General features: G+C 50.1%; 1 long non-coding RNA gene across 1 annotated transcript; it reads left to right on the top strand.

Annotated features, from left to right (window-relative positions):
• The first annotated feature begins 41 nt into the window (after positions 1-41).
• On the top strand, positions 42-5836 carry LOC124503509 (uncharacterized). The gene is made up of 2 exons (XR_006960192.1): positions 42-380; positions 5588-5836. It is a non-coding gene; the product is annotated as an uncharacterized LOC124503509 (long non-coding RNA).
• Positions 5837-16583: the final 10747 nt, after the last annotated feature.

A 16583-nucleotide genomic window follows, 5' to 3' on the forward strand; every position in this document is an offset into this window, starting at 1 on the left:
GAAGCCCGGGCCGCGGGGCTGGGGGACCGGAAGCCCGGCCGCCCCGCGGCCTCCGGATGCAGCCGTCTGGAGCGCCGTCCTGCTGCCCCCGCCCTTCCTTTCTCGTGCTCCCGGCCGGCGGCCTCCTCTTTCCCCAAGTTTCCGCGTCTGGGGAAATGGGGGTAATGGCCGGGGGGTCGGCCCGTTCCCGGCTGGGTGACTTTGGGCAGGTTCACACTTCGAAGTGCACACTTGCGTTAAAAACGATGGTTGTGGGAGGTCACCGCATGTGTGCGTTCACGTTAGCGGTCAACAAACGATTCAGGATTCTGAGCTCTGCTTTTCTTCGTTGGAAGAGGAGTCGGTATTCACACCGCCCTGCATGAAGCCTGTCCTGTCAGGTCGGGATCCATCCATTCGTTCATTCATGCCTTATCTACTTATGTTCTAATTGAGCGTCTACTATATGCCCATCACTGTGCTAGGTGCTGGGGAAACAACAGTGAAGGAGATAGATTCAGTCCCTGACGTCGCCGAGCTTACAGTCTGGTGAAGGCGAGACCATCAAATTACCACTGAGATAAATACAAAGTTTCAAAGCTGTCAGTACTGTGATACATGTCTTATGTATCACATGTCAGTAGACTGATACATGGCTTATGCTCTGAGGCATGTATAACAGAGATGCCTTACTCAGTCTGGGGTGTGTGGAATGCTTCCCTGAGATTGCCAGGTTTAGCCAAGGTCTGAAGGAGTTGGCCAGCTGGGTGTATGTTGGGGTAGAAGAAATAGGCAGAGGCACTGTGGCCCCAGGGAACATTGTGACACAGTGCAGGACCTGAGGGAGGTAAGTGTGGATAATCCTTTAGGTCTTCGGCGGGTGCTCCTGAGATTTTTTTTTTTTTTAATTTTGTAAGTTTATTTTATTTATTTTTGAGAGAGAAAGAGAGCACAGGAGCGGTAGAGAGAGGGAGAGAGAGAGAGAATCCCAAGCAGGTTCCATGCTCTAAGCGCGGAGCCCAGTGCGGGGCTTGAACCCCCAAACCGTGAGATCATGACCTGAGCCGAAATCAAGAGTCAGATGCTTAACTGACTGAGCCACCCCAGTGCCCCATCCCCGAGATTCTTTAAATGTCAAAGTCCTTTGACACTCTTCCTGTCGTCTGTGTCCCCTTCCCTAGAATCTCAGGGAGCTCGTGACTGCTTTGGCAATTTTTGTGTTATTTAGGGTGCGGGCTCTTACAGAAACCAAATTAACAGTGGCTGAAATGAGACAAAAGTGGCCGTCTCTCTCTCATCACAGTGCAGAGGCATGTAGGGCGGCTCAGCTTCCCAGGCTGATCAGGGACCCGTGATCCTTCTACTTGTGCCTCTCCATCCCTATGCTCCTCCTGTTATGCTCGACCGAGCGGGTTTGCATCCCAACCAGTGGAAAGGGGGGAAGGTGGAACGTGAGGGCATGTCCCCCTCCCTTTAACTGCGTGACCTAAAAGTCGCAGGTATCTCTTCCCCTCACACCTCATTGGCTGCTACCTAGCTGTGCGGTCAAGTTGAGCCGCACGGGAAGCTGGGAAATACAGTCTTCATTCTGGGTGTCCCTGTGCCCAAGTAAAAGTAGGGGTTCTGTGCCTATAGAAGAAGGGAAGAATGCATATTGAGAAATAAAACTAAAAAGGGAGAGCTCAAGAGGGGCCAGGACTGCCTCCCAACCCACCCCGACACCTCTCCCACCACCTGAAGCCCCCAGCCTGCGGCTTCCCTCACTTTCACTCTGTGATCTGGTGGTTCTCTCATGGTTCTGGACGGCGCCTCAGTTCAAAACACAGATCTGTCTTTGAGACAGTGCACATCCTATCCATCTGTGTCAATCCACAGATAGAAGACGTCACCTTTTCCTAGGGGGGATTCTCCAAGAGCCTCAGGTTTGCACGCCCTCTTCTTCACTGCTTTGGGGAACAGAAACCCGTGACTGCCATTTTGGCTATCAGTGGGGGCATGTGATACAGACCTGAGATGAACCCAAGACTGGTATGTGCTATGTAACACGAGGGACGCTTATTAGACATTTGTAAGCCTTTTTTTTTTTTTAATGTTTATTTATTTTTGAGAGAGAGAGCGCATGCGCGAGCAGTTGGGGGAGGGGCAGAGAGCGAGGGAGACAGAGAATCCGAAGCAGGCTCCAGGCTCTGAGCCGGCAGCACAGAGCCCGAGGCGGGGCTTGACCTCACGGACGGTGAGATCATGACCCGAGCCGAAGTTGGACGCTCGACTGACTGAGCCGCTGAGGCGCCCCTCGGCAGCTAATTTTAAATATGTCACTGCTGCTGGCATGATGATGAGCCCGTAAAAGACCTTTTGTCTTTTCCAGTGACTTCCTTCACTCAGTGTGATACATCAGCCCCATCCATGTTGTCACAAATGGCAAGATCTCACCCTTTTTTATGGCTGAGTAATATTCCACTGCAAATATGTCTATATATATTTCTTTGGGTAAAAAATGCCCAGTAGTGGAATTAGGGGATGGTACGGTACTTCTGTTTTTAATTTTTGGAGGAACATCCGTACGGTTTCCCACAGAAGCTGTACCAGTTTGCACTCCTACCAAAAGTGCACAAGGGTTCCTTTTTCTCCACATTTTCGTCAATACTTGTTATTTCTTGTCTCTTTCACTCTAGTCATTCTGACAGGTGTGAGGTGATCATCTCATTGTGGTTTTGATTTGCATTTCTATGATGAGTGATGTTGAGCACCTTTTCATGTGTCATTTGGCCATCTATATGTCTTCCTTGAAAAAATGTGTATTCATGTCCTCTGCCCATTTTTAATTGGATTTTTTTTTTTTTTGGTGTTGAGTTCCAAGTTGGTTTTGATTCTATGTTCGTACATAGCCGATTACTGATTTTTTTTTTTACAAAATTATGATTTATTATTTTTTCAACTTTTAAAAAAGTGTTTATATTTGAGAGAGAGAGAGAGAGATAGAGAGAGCGTGAGCGGGGTAGGAGCAGAGAGGCAGAAACAGAATATGAAGCAGGGTCCGGCTCCGAGCTGCGAGCTGTCAACACAGAGCCTGATGCGGGGCTTGAACCCACAAACCATGAGATAATGACCTGAGCTGAAGTCGGATGTTCAATCGACTGTGCGAACCCAGGCACCCCATGATTTATTTTCTTATAAGACTTAATTGGTTAGCTTAAGCCTGGTTATTCATTAATAAAAATGATAAGCGTTCAAATCTTTTTAAATCAAACTTTAGCAACCAGAAGAACTTAAAACAGAAATAGGGAGTGACCCTAAGAGGTGGGACTGGGAGAAAGACAGATTAGACTTTTCATTTAATATCATTCTGAACTGATGGAATTTATTTTTACTCTGTGTATTATTTTCATGGTTTCTAAAGGACACAGGATGTCATTTGAGTCTCAAGTTATAAGCATCCCGGGTGATGGGGAAAGTGATTCCTTCCTTGCAGCTCCAAAATCTGAAAAATGGGGGTTTATTTGCGTTTATCCTGTTTCTGTTTCATTCAGCTTCCCGAACATGTATGTTTATATCTTTCACCCACATGGGAGGTTTTCAGCCATTGTTTTTTCAAATATTTTTCCTGCACCACTGTTTCTCCTGTACTTCCCAGATTCTGATGACCCAGACATTCACTCTTCTGGAATTGTTCCACCATTCCTGGAGTTCTGTTCATTTCTTCCCCATCTTTCTCTCTGTTGTCAGATTGGATACTTTCTGCCTTCAAGATCACCGACTTGTTTCTCTGCCGTCTCCGTTCTGCTAGGCACCCATACAAAGGGTTTTTAAATTTTTGCTTATTTTATTTTTCAGTTATAAGATTTTCATTTTGTCCTTTTTATGTTCTATTTATTGGCTTAAAATTCCTCCCTCCCCCCCTCCCTCCCTCCTTCCCTTCCTCCCTTCCTTCTTTCCTTCCTTCCTTCCTTCCTTCCTTCCTTCCTTCCTTCCTTCCTTCCTTCCTTCTTTGTAGGCTCCACATCCAACATGGAGGCCAATGCAAGGCTTGAACTCATGACCCTGAGATCAAGACCTGAGCTGAGGTCAAGAGTCAGATGTTTAACCCAGGTAGCCCTGTTTGTTTAAAATGTCCCTCTATCCGTTTGTTTCTAGGTGGTTTGCCCTTATTTGCTGGAGGGTTTTTATAATATCTGCTTTAATGACTGTCAGATAATCCCCACGGCCGTGTCATTTCAGCACTGGCAGCTGTTGGCCGTCTTCTCCCATGCGAGTTGGGATTTTCATGTTTCCTCATATGTCAAGTCACTCTGGAATATACCTGGACATTCTGGGTATCATTAGACCTTTCTAAAAATCCTGCGGAGACTATTGCCATATTGTTCTAGGAGGCCGTGGACCAGATTGGGCTCAGGCTGTGAGTTCCAACCAGCCTCCCGTGGCTTATGACTTCAAGGTCATTTGTATTTTCAGAGCCTTTCCCAGGCCATCCTATAGTAAATTCTCAAAGTCTGCGCGAACTGTTTCGTGTTTAATTCACGTACACGAAACAGGGGGATGGGTGCAGAAGTTTATTGTTCCCCTACTCTGAGTATTAGGAGACGTTTTCCTAATTTAATCAGAATGAGGGGGGCCCTAGAGCTTTCTCTGTCTGCCCTGGTGTGCACTTCCAGGCTGAAAGGTGCATGGAGTCCAGCCTGGGAAGTATGGGGGGGGGAGGGGGATGGTCAACTCATTGCTAGTGTGGCTGTACGTCCGATGCTGGTCTTGTTCCTCCACCTATCTGTTACTAAGTTTTCAGAGTTCTTAAATAGCAACTCTGTGTTTTGTCCAGGATTTTTTTTCTTTTTTAATGTTTATTTATTTTTGAGAGAGAAAGAGTGAGTGAGTGCCAGTGGGGGAGGGGCAGAGAGAGAGAGAGGGAGAGAGAGGGAGGGAGACACAGAATCCGAAGCAGGCTCCAGGCTCCGAGCTGTCAGCACAGAGCCTCATGCGGGGCTCGAACCCAGTCTGATCTAGATGTATGGGGAGCATCAGCAAACCTTGTATGCCTCACCTAAGATGTGGGGCTTTACCTCGTGATGTGACCTCTGGGGCTCTCGGCTTTCCCCTTAATTCTAGCTAACTCTGCCTTTTGTGGGATGTTTGCCCTCAGTGGGAAGCCTTCTACCCACCTGCCTCCCATCCTTTGTGACCCCATCCTTCTCCCATGGTGGAATCTTTTTTCCCATCTAGCAAGGCAATAGATAGCGGGCCTGAGTATAAGAAATGCAGTGATAGCTGTTCCATATACACTGGTTTATATAACCTTCATCTCAACATCACTGTTATTAACCCCCTTTTACAGAAGAGAAAACTGAGGTGTAGTTTTGGGGTAAGTTGCCTCCAGTTGTGGGCGGTAACCTAAAAAATGATGTCCCAAAGAAGCCAGATCCCTGGGACCTGTAAATCTACCTTACATGGATACAAGGCCTTTACAGATATATTAAGTTAAGATCTTGAGATGGGGAGATTATCCTGGATTATCAGGGTGGCCCTAAATGCAATTACATGTATAGGAGAGGGAAACAGAGGGAGATCTCTCTCTCTCTCTCTCCCTCCCTCCCTTTCCCATCCCCACCCCCCACAGAAAAGAAGGTGATGTGACCATAGAGCTGACACATTTCAAGATGCTGGCATTAAAAACCAGAGCGATGCAGCCACAAACCAAGGAGAAACAGCCGACACCAGAAGCTGGAAGAGTCAGGGAACAGTGTCTCCCCTGGAGCCTCCAGAAGGAGTACAGCCCTGTCAACACCTTACTTTGCCCCAGTGATACTGATTTTGGACTCCGGGCCCCCAGAACTGAGAGAATAAATTTCTGTTTGTTTTAAGCCACCAAGTCTGTGGTAATTTGCCACGAGAGCTTTAGGAGACCAGTCTACCATGTAGAACCAGCCACGTGCCCCCGTCTGTCTGGCTCAGGTAGGCAGCCCGGGATTGGAGGGAGCCTCCCTGCCAATGTCAGGTGAGCCCAGCACTGCTTACAGTAAGCACTCAGGAGAAGCACTCCCCTTCCCCCCAGGGAGACATGGGGGTGAGCAGGTGGAACAGTCAGGAAGGGCCTTGGCAGAAGAAGCAACCACAGCAGGGCTGACACTTCCCTCCCTACCATGAGACACGGGGCAGCGAGGCCTGGGGAAACCCCTTCTAGCCCCCGAAGACCCAGTGATACCAGATAAACCACAATGAGCAAAATAATACAGTGAAGGCTCTGAACACTAAGCTGTCATTGGAACCACAGCTCCCCAAAATAGTCCAGGACCTGCATGGTAAACCTGAACAGGGTGCCTGCCTGCTAAAATAAAGGGTTTGAATAGGACCTGGGGTTCCCAAACATAATAGACAAGATGACAAGGATATGCCTAAAATCACCCACCCTAATAAGAACCCAGAAAACCGCAACTTGAGTGAGAAAAACAAATCGATTGGCTCTAGTACTGAGATGAATCCGATGTTGGAATTATCCGAGAAGGTCTGAAAGCAGCCATCATTTAAAACAATTTTTTTTAATGTTTATTTACTTTTGAGAAAGAGAGACAGAGACAGAGCACGAGCAGGGGAGGGGCAGAAAGAGAGGGAGACACAGAATCCAAAGCAGGCTCCAGGCTCTGAGCTGTTAGCGTAGAGCCCAACGCGGGGCTCCAGCTTGTAAGCCCTGAGATCATGACCTGAGCTGAAGTTGGACGTTCAACCACCTAAGCCACCCAGGAGCTCCTGAAAGCAGCCATCCTAAAAATGCTTCAATAATCAATTAGAAATTGCCTTGAAATGAAGGGAAAAAATAGATAATCTCAGCAATGAAATAGACATTATAGAAAAGCAGTAAAAAGAGCTGTTAGTAAGAACTATGTTAAATTTAATATAGATACAGATGGTTACGTGCAGAAATATTTATGGCTATGTGTATATTACAGATTAGTATACACACATATATTTCTTTGCTCTGTTGGCTGCCAGGGCCTAAAAAAAAGACACGCAAAGAGCAAGAACACACTTAGCACCCAGACCTTGGTTTCTAATACCATACTCCAGTGAAGGGAACCTGGGCTCCTTGAAGAAATACCCGATTCTAGGACTGGGGTAGGAAATATACCACATGAGCCTGGAGCATCTTGTAGTGATAGGAAGTAAGAAAGTGCTCAAAACCAACCAACCAACCAACCAATCGACCGACGATCCCGCAAAGGAGGCTGGGAAAGGCAGGTGGGTGAGAGCAGGGCCTCTGGAAGCTCTGAGGTGGAGGCTATATGGAGGCTGCCGGGAGGACAAGGGGCCAAAGCAGTGGCCAGTGGACGTTGGCAGTGGGGAGGTGTTGGTGACCTTGACAGAGCAGACAGGCAGGAGAGAAGAACAATTGTCACACCTGGGCTGCTCCATCCACACCAGGGCAAAGTGACTTTGGCCAGGCTGGCCTCCGCTCTGCCACCCTTCTGGGGTTCGGCCAAGTTCAGGGTAGGACTGAGCCTCACTTGAGAGTTCTGGTGCATCTCTTCTTTGTCTGGGTGTCCCCACAGTCTCCTACAGTCCCCCGGGGCATGAGGCCACTCCCACCCTCTTAAACCTATTAGCTGCCATACCAGCTCCCTTACGGGGCTGTTCCTTCAGTCCCAGAACCAGCACCAGGCAGGAGAGGCAGCTGAAGGTGCCTAGCCATCACGTGCACTCTCTCCGAGGGGGGACAAGAAGGGAGAAGCACACTTAGGCCCGTGTGCTCCGTCCTGCCTCCGTACCTCTGTGCAGAGAGGCCTGTGTGGAGACCCTTCCCTCCCCAGCCCCCATCTCTCCAAATCCCACCCCCCTTGAGCCCTGGCTCAACACACACTTTCTCTTTCATGCGTTCTCTGCCCCCGTTGATCTCTCTGCCTGCTCTGGGAAACGTTGGTGTCTTGCTGTCATCCATATGTGTCTTCCTGACCCATCTACCACCTCCTTGAGGGCGGAAATAATGACTACTTCTATCTCCCTGTGGCGCCTAAGGATGACAATCACAACCCTAATAATCAGTGTTAATAATTACTGAACAGTTGCTTTTTTATTAGCTCATGGCATTTTTAAAAACTTTTTTCAAAAAGTCTATTTATTTTGAGGGGCGCCTGGGTGGCTCAGTCGGTTGAGCCTCCGACTTCGGCTCAGGTGATGATCTCGCGGTTCGTGAGTTCGAGCCCTGCATCGGGCTCTGTGCTGACAGCTCGGAGCCTGGAGCCTGCTTCGGATTCTGTGTCTCCCTCTCTCTCTGCCCCTCCCCTGCTTGCAGTCTGTCTCTCTCTCTCTCTCAAAAATAAATAAACATTAAAAGAATTATATTAAAAAAAAGTCTATTTATTTTGAGAGAGAGCACGCGCGCACACATGCCCTGGGGAGGTGCAGAGAGAGGGAGAGAGAATCCTAAGTAGGCTCTGCACTGTCAGTGTGGAGCCCGATGCAGGGCTTGAACTCACAAACCGTGAAATCATGACCTGTACTGAACTCCAAGAGTCGGTCACTTAACCGACTGAGCCACGCAAGTGCCCCTCAGATTTCATTTTTTAAAATTTAATCTCTATACCCAACATGGGGCTCAAACTCACGACACTGGGATCAGGAGTTGGACGTGCTACCCACTGGGCCAGCCAGGCACCACTGCCTCATTTCGTTTTTGCAACAGCCCTCGTGGTGGGGGCTCTGTGATTAGCCCAGTTTTACAGACGGGAGATCAGAGGCTCAGAAAAGTTAAGGACTAAGCCACACGGCTCATAAATGGAGCCGGGATACAGGCCTGCTGTTAGGAGTCAGTGGAATAATGTCTGTTTCCCCGAGGGCTTCAGTTCCGTGACGGTGGAACCTGCGTCTGTCTTTTCCTCACTGCAGCCCCAGTACTCAGAACAGTACCTGGCGCACTGGAGGGCCTTGCTACGTAAGTGCTGAAGGGATGAATGACCATGGCCGGTGGTAAACATGGTTATGAAGCAAAACAAAGCTGGTTGAAGGGGGTGGGGGTCAGGGGAGGCCTTCCAGGAGGTGGCATTTGATCAGAGACCTACATACAGTGCGCGCATGTGTGTGTGTGTGCGTGGCGGTGGGGGTGGGGTAGGCTGTGTAAAGATCTGGAAGCGTGTTCCAGGCAGAGGGAAAAGCACGTGCAAAAGCTGGGAGGTGGGAGCATGCCAGCGATGCCTGAGGAACAGCAAGGAGCCTGGTGTGGGGAGGAAGGGGGGGGATAAGGGGGCAGGACAACTCATCTTACCCTCTGTGCCTCAGTTTCTTCACCTGTAAAACGGAGAACAAATGGTACACACTTCACAAGGCTGTTTTGAGCGCCACAGTTATAATTCCGTGGTGGAAAGTTTCGTCTGAAGGGCTCGGAATTGTTTGCCAGGAAGTAAGCGCTCACTGATGGCTCTCAACTGTCATCACAGTGAAGAAGTCAGGAAGGATCTGCATTAAATGACGTCATTATCTTGGGCGGTGACGGTGGATCATGGAGGACAGTAAGTCTTGTGGGTTCAGATGTTTCAGATGATCGGGGATAATCAGGAAAAATTACTGTTAATATCTTTCCTTTTTAAATTTTTTTTAACGTTTATTTATTTTTGAGAGGAGAGAGACAGAGCATGAGCGGGGGAGGAGAGAGAAAGAGGGAGACACAGAATCTGAAACAGGCTCCAGGCTCTGAGCTGTCAGCCCAGAGCCCGACGCGGGGCTCGAACTCACGGACCGCGAGACCATGACTTGAGCCAAAGTCGGCCGCTTAACTGACAGAGCCAGCCGGGCACCCCCCACAGTTTGTGATTTCGAGTCACACAAGCCCCGCGCTTCGGGTAAAACGCGAGCTCTGGGTGAGCCCTGCTTCTCTCTCTCAATCTCCCCACCCCTTGTCACTTGCCCCCCGACCCCCAAAAAAGTGCATGGTACAAAATTCTAAAGCAAAAAGCAAAGAAAAGGCAATATAGATAAGTCCTCCTCCCACACCATCCCTCAGCCACCCAGGTGTCCTATCTCCCCATACCCATAATTGCTGTCTGGTGTGTTTTTCCGGAATGGGGGGGGTGTCTATGTAGATATAATCAAATACATATTTCTAACCATTTTATTTTACATGGGTGGAAGTGAAGGAAACCAGAATATGTCAGCCCAAAATATGCCTCTTTGACTTAAAAAGTATTTTGAGCTGAAGGCAGTTAAGAAGCAGCAAGCCCAGGAAAAAAAGCTCCCTCTTTTCTGCCTAAAGGCAGGGTATAAATTCTTCTTTTATTGGAGACAGACATAAATCTAGAGATGACACCAGAGGAATTTGCAAACCTTCCTCCATTCCCTCTCATATATTTACCTTTCCACAGCCTTCTGACCTCAGAAGCCTTAAGCCATTTCCCTTTGCCTTGTCATTTCTTGGCAAATTTATTGTTCCTTGTTGAAGATGCTATCTAAGCTGGAATTCTAAGCTGCCATTTTGGGTTACTTTTCATTAGGTTTCCCCGTGTAATGTGTGCTGCATGACTTAATAAAAGTTTTTTCTCCTGTTAGTCTAAGTTTTGTTCAAGTCCCTGCTGAAAACGAAGATGGGTAGAGGTAAAGTTTTGCCTCCCCTACAGAAGCAAACTGCACATGCCGAGGGAGGGAGGGGAAATGGTCCAGCACAGACATTGGATCCAGTCCCAAGTTCAAATCCTGCTTCCTCCACCTACTGGCTGAGTGACTTTGCACAAGTAACCTATGTTGCATGTTTCTCTTTTCCTTTTCTCGAATGGGGTTGGTGTAAGGATCACGAGTTAATATCCATCAAATGCTGAGAACAGTGTCTGCCCCGTGGTAAACCCTATTCCTCGAAATGACTTACCAGGTACCTTAGAGAACATCCTTTTCCATGTCCGGAGAACTCAATGGTTACAAATGGCTGTACTGTGTCCGCTATGTGAATGTATCGATAATTGACGTAACCATCTGGGTTGATGGGCATTTAAATTCATTTGGAAAGGTCTTACAAAGACCGATTCAAGGCCGTTCACTCATTCATGTGTGCACCACACTCTCTTGAGCTAACTGGCCTTTGCGTCTTCTGTCCCTCCTCCCGGAACGTTCTTCACCTACTCTCTGACCACCTGGTTGATTTCCTGTGCAACAACCAGTTCTCAGCCCCAAAGTCTCCTCCTTGGAGAAGGCTCCCTGGGTCTCTCCCCCCCCACCCCCCACCATCCTTGCTGTCCTTCTCTGCAGACTGTACATGGGATGGGACCCTGGAGGAACCTGGTGGCCGACCATGAACCCTTGGCCCCGGCACCAAGCAGGTGCTCACCAACCCTTGCTGGCCAATGGATACCGTGGTCTACACATCTCTCACTTGTTTTAATATTTTAAATCTTCAAGAGATCTGGATTTTAGAAAACGCATTTTCTTGTGCTCAAGATCCCAGCTGCCCCTGGTGAAAACAGAGGGCTGTTAGCAAGCTCACTGGTCTCAGTTCATAGTCTCTACTTCCTGCCCCTGACCAAGTAACACTGGGTGCTCAAGTGTGAGCCTCTATGGACTGTTTCACTTAATTCTCACAGTAACCATCTGAAGAAGTTATAATGACTCTCTTCCTTTAGAAACGAGGGCATTAAGGGCGCCTGGGTGGCTCAGTGGGTTAAGTGGCCGACTTCAGCTCAGGTCATCAACTCACGGTTCTTGAGTTCGAGCCTCGCGTCGGGCTCTGTGCTGACAGCTCAGAGCCTGGAGCCTGTTTCAGATTCTGTGTCTCCCTCTCTCTGTTCCTCCCCTGCTCGCACTCTGTCTCTCTCTCAAAAATAAATAAAGATTAAAAAAAAAAAGAAAAGAAAAGAAATGAGGGCATTAAGGCTCAGAGAGGGGAGAAGCTGGTCCAAGGACACACAGCCAGGAAAGGACACACAGCCAGGAAAGGGTGGGGTGAAATTCAAATCAGGTCTAGCTCAGGGCCGTGGGAAAACTGTCTCTTGCTTACTTCTACCTGAGCCCTTGGGGCTTCAAGAACTTGGTTTAGATAATTGTTGGGCCTTTGTGATAACTCTTGTCCCCAGGGGCTCCCCCCCCCCCCCTCCACTTCAGATCTCTGTCATCTGGCTGGTGAGCTGAGAGTGCTCAGACTTCAAAGTCTCTCTCTCTCGAATTCTGGCCACCACTTGGGATTTGGGGACCTGTCTGGCCTGTCTGGAGGGAAAGCTGTCTCATCTTGGGATCAAGGGATCAGTGATAGCTCACCTGGTAAGAGCCTTCTGGGGCTCAGCCGATTGGGACCTCGACTTTTAGGTTCTTGGCTGAAAAGGACATACCCTGGGCCCAGAGAGAGAGGGTACAAGGGTCACCGGAGCTGACCCACCACCTTGTCAGTCTGAAATCTGACAAACCCTATCACTGGTGGGGAGTTTGGATGTCCCCATCTGCCCTGGAGGTGCAAGCATGTTGGTCAAAACCAACGGTACTGGCTGATCTGGGGACACAGGAACTCAGAGGTTTGGGAGACTGGTCCTGACAATTCAGGTCACTGGCCTGAGAGCATTAGGTATGTTGACTCCTTGAACTCTGTGGAGAACACACTTTACAAATGAGAAAACCGTGGAGCAGAGAGAGAGGCCAGTCGAGGAGGAAGGGCTTGGACCCTCGCCGCTGCGGGTCCGTTCTTGGTTTCATCAGTTTGTTCCCATCTCACAAGTCTGACGGGGGTGGGAGGGGTGGGGGGGGGACTTACTCTCACTCCTCAGTAGGGGACCAGATGCTGTCCCTGGTACTGGCTCCCTCTCAGAGTCAGCCCCATCTGCCTGCCCAACACCACACATCCTCCGGGGTTGTCTCTTAAGGAAGGAAAGCCTTCGTTCTTCTTTGTCAAAGAACCAACCCTCGATCACCTTTCACAACCCAGCTCAAGGGTGCCCTCTTCTTTTTTTTTTTTAATTTTTTTTTTTTTTTTTGTTAACGTTTATTTATTTTTGAGACAGAGAGAGACAAAGCATAAACGGGGGAGGGTCAGGGAGAGGGAGACACAGAATCTGAAACAGGCTCCAGGCTCTGAGCTGTCAGCACAGAGCCCGACGCGGGGCTCGAACCCACAGACCGTGAGATCGTGACCTGAGCCGAAGTCGGCCGCTTAACCGACTGAGCCACCCAGGTGCCCCAAGGGTGCCCCCTTGTAAGAAGCCCTCCCTGATTTCCCCTCTGCCCTAGTCATTCCCCCCTGCCTCTGTCCTTGGGCCTGCCTTCTCCACAGTAGTTTGGTGGTCAGACAGTTGGGGATTCAAATCTTGGTTCTGCCTTTTCATCAGTGTGGGCGGTGGGACTTGAGGTTAGTTCCTTTACCATGCTGAGACTCTCATAAAATGAGCTAACCATAGTACCTTTGGGTCGCTGTCAGACTACATGAGGTAAGGTACATACAGGGCCTGGCACAAAGATATTGCTCAAATAATGGATGCGGCTATTATCATCAGTCGTAACTAAAGACCTGGTCTTGGGGCGCCTGGGTGGCGCAGTCGGTTAAGCGTCCGACTTCAGCCAGGTCACGATCTCGCGGTCCGTGGGTTCGAGCCCCGCGTCAGGCTCTGGGCTGATGGCTCGGAGCCTGGAGCCTGTTTCCGATTCTGTGTCTCCCTCTCTTTCTGCCCCTCCCCCGTTCATGCTCTGTCTCTCTCTGTCCCAAAAATAAATAAAAAACGTTGAAAAAAAAAATTAAAAAAAAAAAAAAAAAAAGACCTGGTCTTGACATTGAAGGCCTGAGGTGCTCAATATAGAGGGTAACTGGCCCTTGCTAAACTCCCTAGTCCAGCTCAGGCAGGGCAGAGAAAGTGCTAGAGGGCATTCCCTTCACACCCTCCCCCCCCCCCCCCCCCCCCGGCCCCCACTCCCCACCTACACACGCGGCTGTCTTCAGCTCCACTTTTTTAAGTGGCTTTGCTGGAAGCAACAGGTGCCCTTTGCAACGATGCCCCCCTGCGGCTGAATGAGCACCTGCTTTGGGGGGAAGGGAGGGACCGCAGTTACCAGAGCACCTACCCCAAGGGGCCTTGCCGAGCAGCACGGTTGGTCGTCATCCTGTCATCCTTCAGACCGGGAGGTCTTATCTTTGTTTCGCAGGTTCACCCAACCAGTTATTTGTGGGGGACCTGCTATGCATCAGGCACCACGGCAGGTGCTCAGGGGACAAGAGTGAACAGACACATAGAACATACAACGCACCAGAGGCAGGATAAGAAGGAAAATAAGGCAGGACAAGGGGATGGCGAGGGGCCAGCCCTGCAGAACTCTTCAGGCCTCAGTGAGCAGTTTCCAGAGATTGGGGCGTCGGGGGGGGGCGGGGGTGGGGAGAGCACCTGAGAGCTTTAAAGGAAAGAAGTGACAGGTGTGGCACCTGTATGTGAGCAGACTGCCGGGCAACGACAGTAGCAGGGGATCAGTGGGGTAAGGGCAGTTGTCACCGGCAGAGATGACAGCACCTAGGCTGGGACACCGCAAGGGGAGGACAAGCGGCCTGATCTGGGACGCGTGTGCGGCTGAGCCCAGAGGACTTGCTGATGAATGGGACGTGGGGTGAGGCTCGGGGCCGCGGAGAGGGAAGTCACAGACGCACAGGCTGCTCAGCCAGTGACCAGGTGAGACACTCGAAGTCCACAGCGTAAGGTTTCTGCTCTGCTTCCCTGTCCTGGCCTGAGAAGACTGGACCCGGAAAGGGGGGGCGGGGCCCAGCTACCACCCGTGAACAGGAGCAGAACCCATTTAAAGAAGGAAGACCTTGTCTTTGGCCCTGGGAGGAAGTCCTGGAACAGTCCCCTCTGAACATGCTGCTGGCTAGGGCAGAGGGTGGGGAGTAGCGAACCCACCTTTCTGCACCAGCCGCTTCCCTCCAGGTCAACCTTAAGGAGTCCCTGGAGGGCACTTTGTCAATGCCACCCAAAGGCGCAGAGCTGCGCCCGGCCTCCGGCCCACGTGCTCGCTTTTAAGCTGAACTCGGTGAGGAGGCATCATCAGCCCAGTTAACTCATGTTTTTCATTTGGTGTTGAATTTTATTTATTTTATGTAGTTTTTAAGCTTTAATTTATTTTTGAGGGGGGGAGGGGCAGAGAGAAAGGGAGAGAGAGAATCCCCATCAGGCTCCATATGGTCAGCATGGAGCCCGATGTGGGCTTGAACTCACGAACCGTGAGCTCACGACCTGAGCCAAAACCAAAGTCAGACGCTTAACCGAATGAGCCACCCAGGTGCCCCATCACTCGGTGAATTTTAAACATCATTCCATCAGGACACGTCCCATGCTTTGCGATACGTCCTTGGCCCGTGTAATGACAGGAGGTTCCCTTACCAACCAACCAATTTTAGCGAGGACTCAAAATACTCCCATAGATGAACGGAATGTCTAGTTGAGAAAGACTGCCCTGCATTCAGACCCCCCAGAACCAGTGGTTATTTGTTTTTAAACCTGTGAAAGCCTATCTGGGTGACCGGACCTTTCCACCTGAGCCACCCAAAACAGAGAACTAGGGCTAAAAACATCTTTGCCCGGCCTGGATCTGGACCAGGGTGATCCCTGGCTCGGTGGCCATAGTCCCTCTGACCTTGGGCCAGACACCCAGTCTGTCTGAACTGGGGTGGCTGCAACAATTACAACTACGTCAGCTTCCTCACCCACTTCCCAGGGCTGGTTGGGAATCCCAAGAGCCCTTTGTAAACTCTTCTAGATGTTTTGATGGTTCTAAGTGGTGTTTTGATGATCTCTTTGGGTGTGTGCTCATTCATGCAAGCAGAATTAACGTAAGCAGCGTGTATGCGTGCAGGGCCGGGGACTGGGGGAGGGAGCGTATGTAGAGAGCAGGGTGGCTAAGAGCACGAGCCTTAGAAGCAGACAGCACCTTACCATTTACCAGCTATGTGACTTGGGCTTTAGATTTTGCAGTAGTTATTACACTACTGGGACTACACTTCTTCAGAGCAACCCATTAGAAGCTACCAAACTCCACTATCCTCACTCTGGTCTTTAACGGGCAGGGGGACGACAATTTAGTATTTCCAGACCCGCACTTAGTTTCCACAGTCACCTCCGTCTGCCGGACACGCTATGGATGTTGCTGTCCCGGCAGGCCCCCCTCCGCCAGTGTGGGATGGGGAACACCAAGACACGTCCCTTTCCTGGGATGGGCACGGGGTGGAACGCCAACCCCTTCGCTAGCCCCGGCTGGGTGTCGTGTTCTTTGCTCGCCACAAGTGTAAAGCGGGAAGAGAAAAGTGTGTGGTGATGAGCGCCTGGGAAGAGTGCTGAGGCACATTAGGTTTCAAGACCGGGGACTTTGAGTCAGTGGCGATCCTGTCTGTGGTTCCTCTGATAGGGAGGTGGAAGGACTTCCATCTGAAGACCCCGGCGACCTCCTCTCCCAGCTTCGCACAGGAAGCACGCTTACAGGAGGGGGTCTTCATGGGGGAACTACTCCCTGAGTTGCTGCCCGTCGGAAGTCAGCAGGGCAGAGAACTGTGGACGGGACCTGCACACCAAGGCCACGGACACCGCTCTCCCCCTCAAAACGGACTCAGCGGGAGCCTCCTACAAAGGCTAACACCGTAAAAGGGGCTTGTAGCATGGGCAACTCGCCCTTTCTTCACCATCTGATTT

Source organism: Lynx rufus, unplaced genomic scaffold (assembly GCF_022079265.1).
Source record: "Lynx rufus isolate CCGP_SWC_20201006 ecotype Redwood Valley unplaced genomic scaffold, mLynRuf1.p SCAF_8, whole genome shotgun sequence".
NCBI lineage: Eukaryota > Metazoa > Chordata > Mammalia > Carnivora > Felidae > Lynx > Lynx rufus.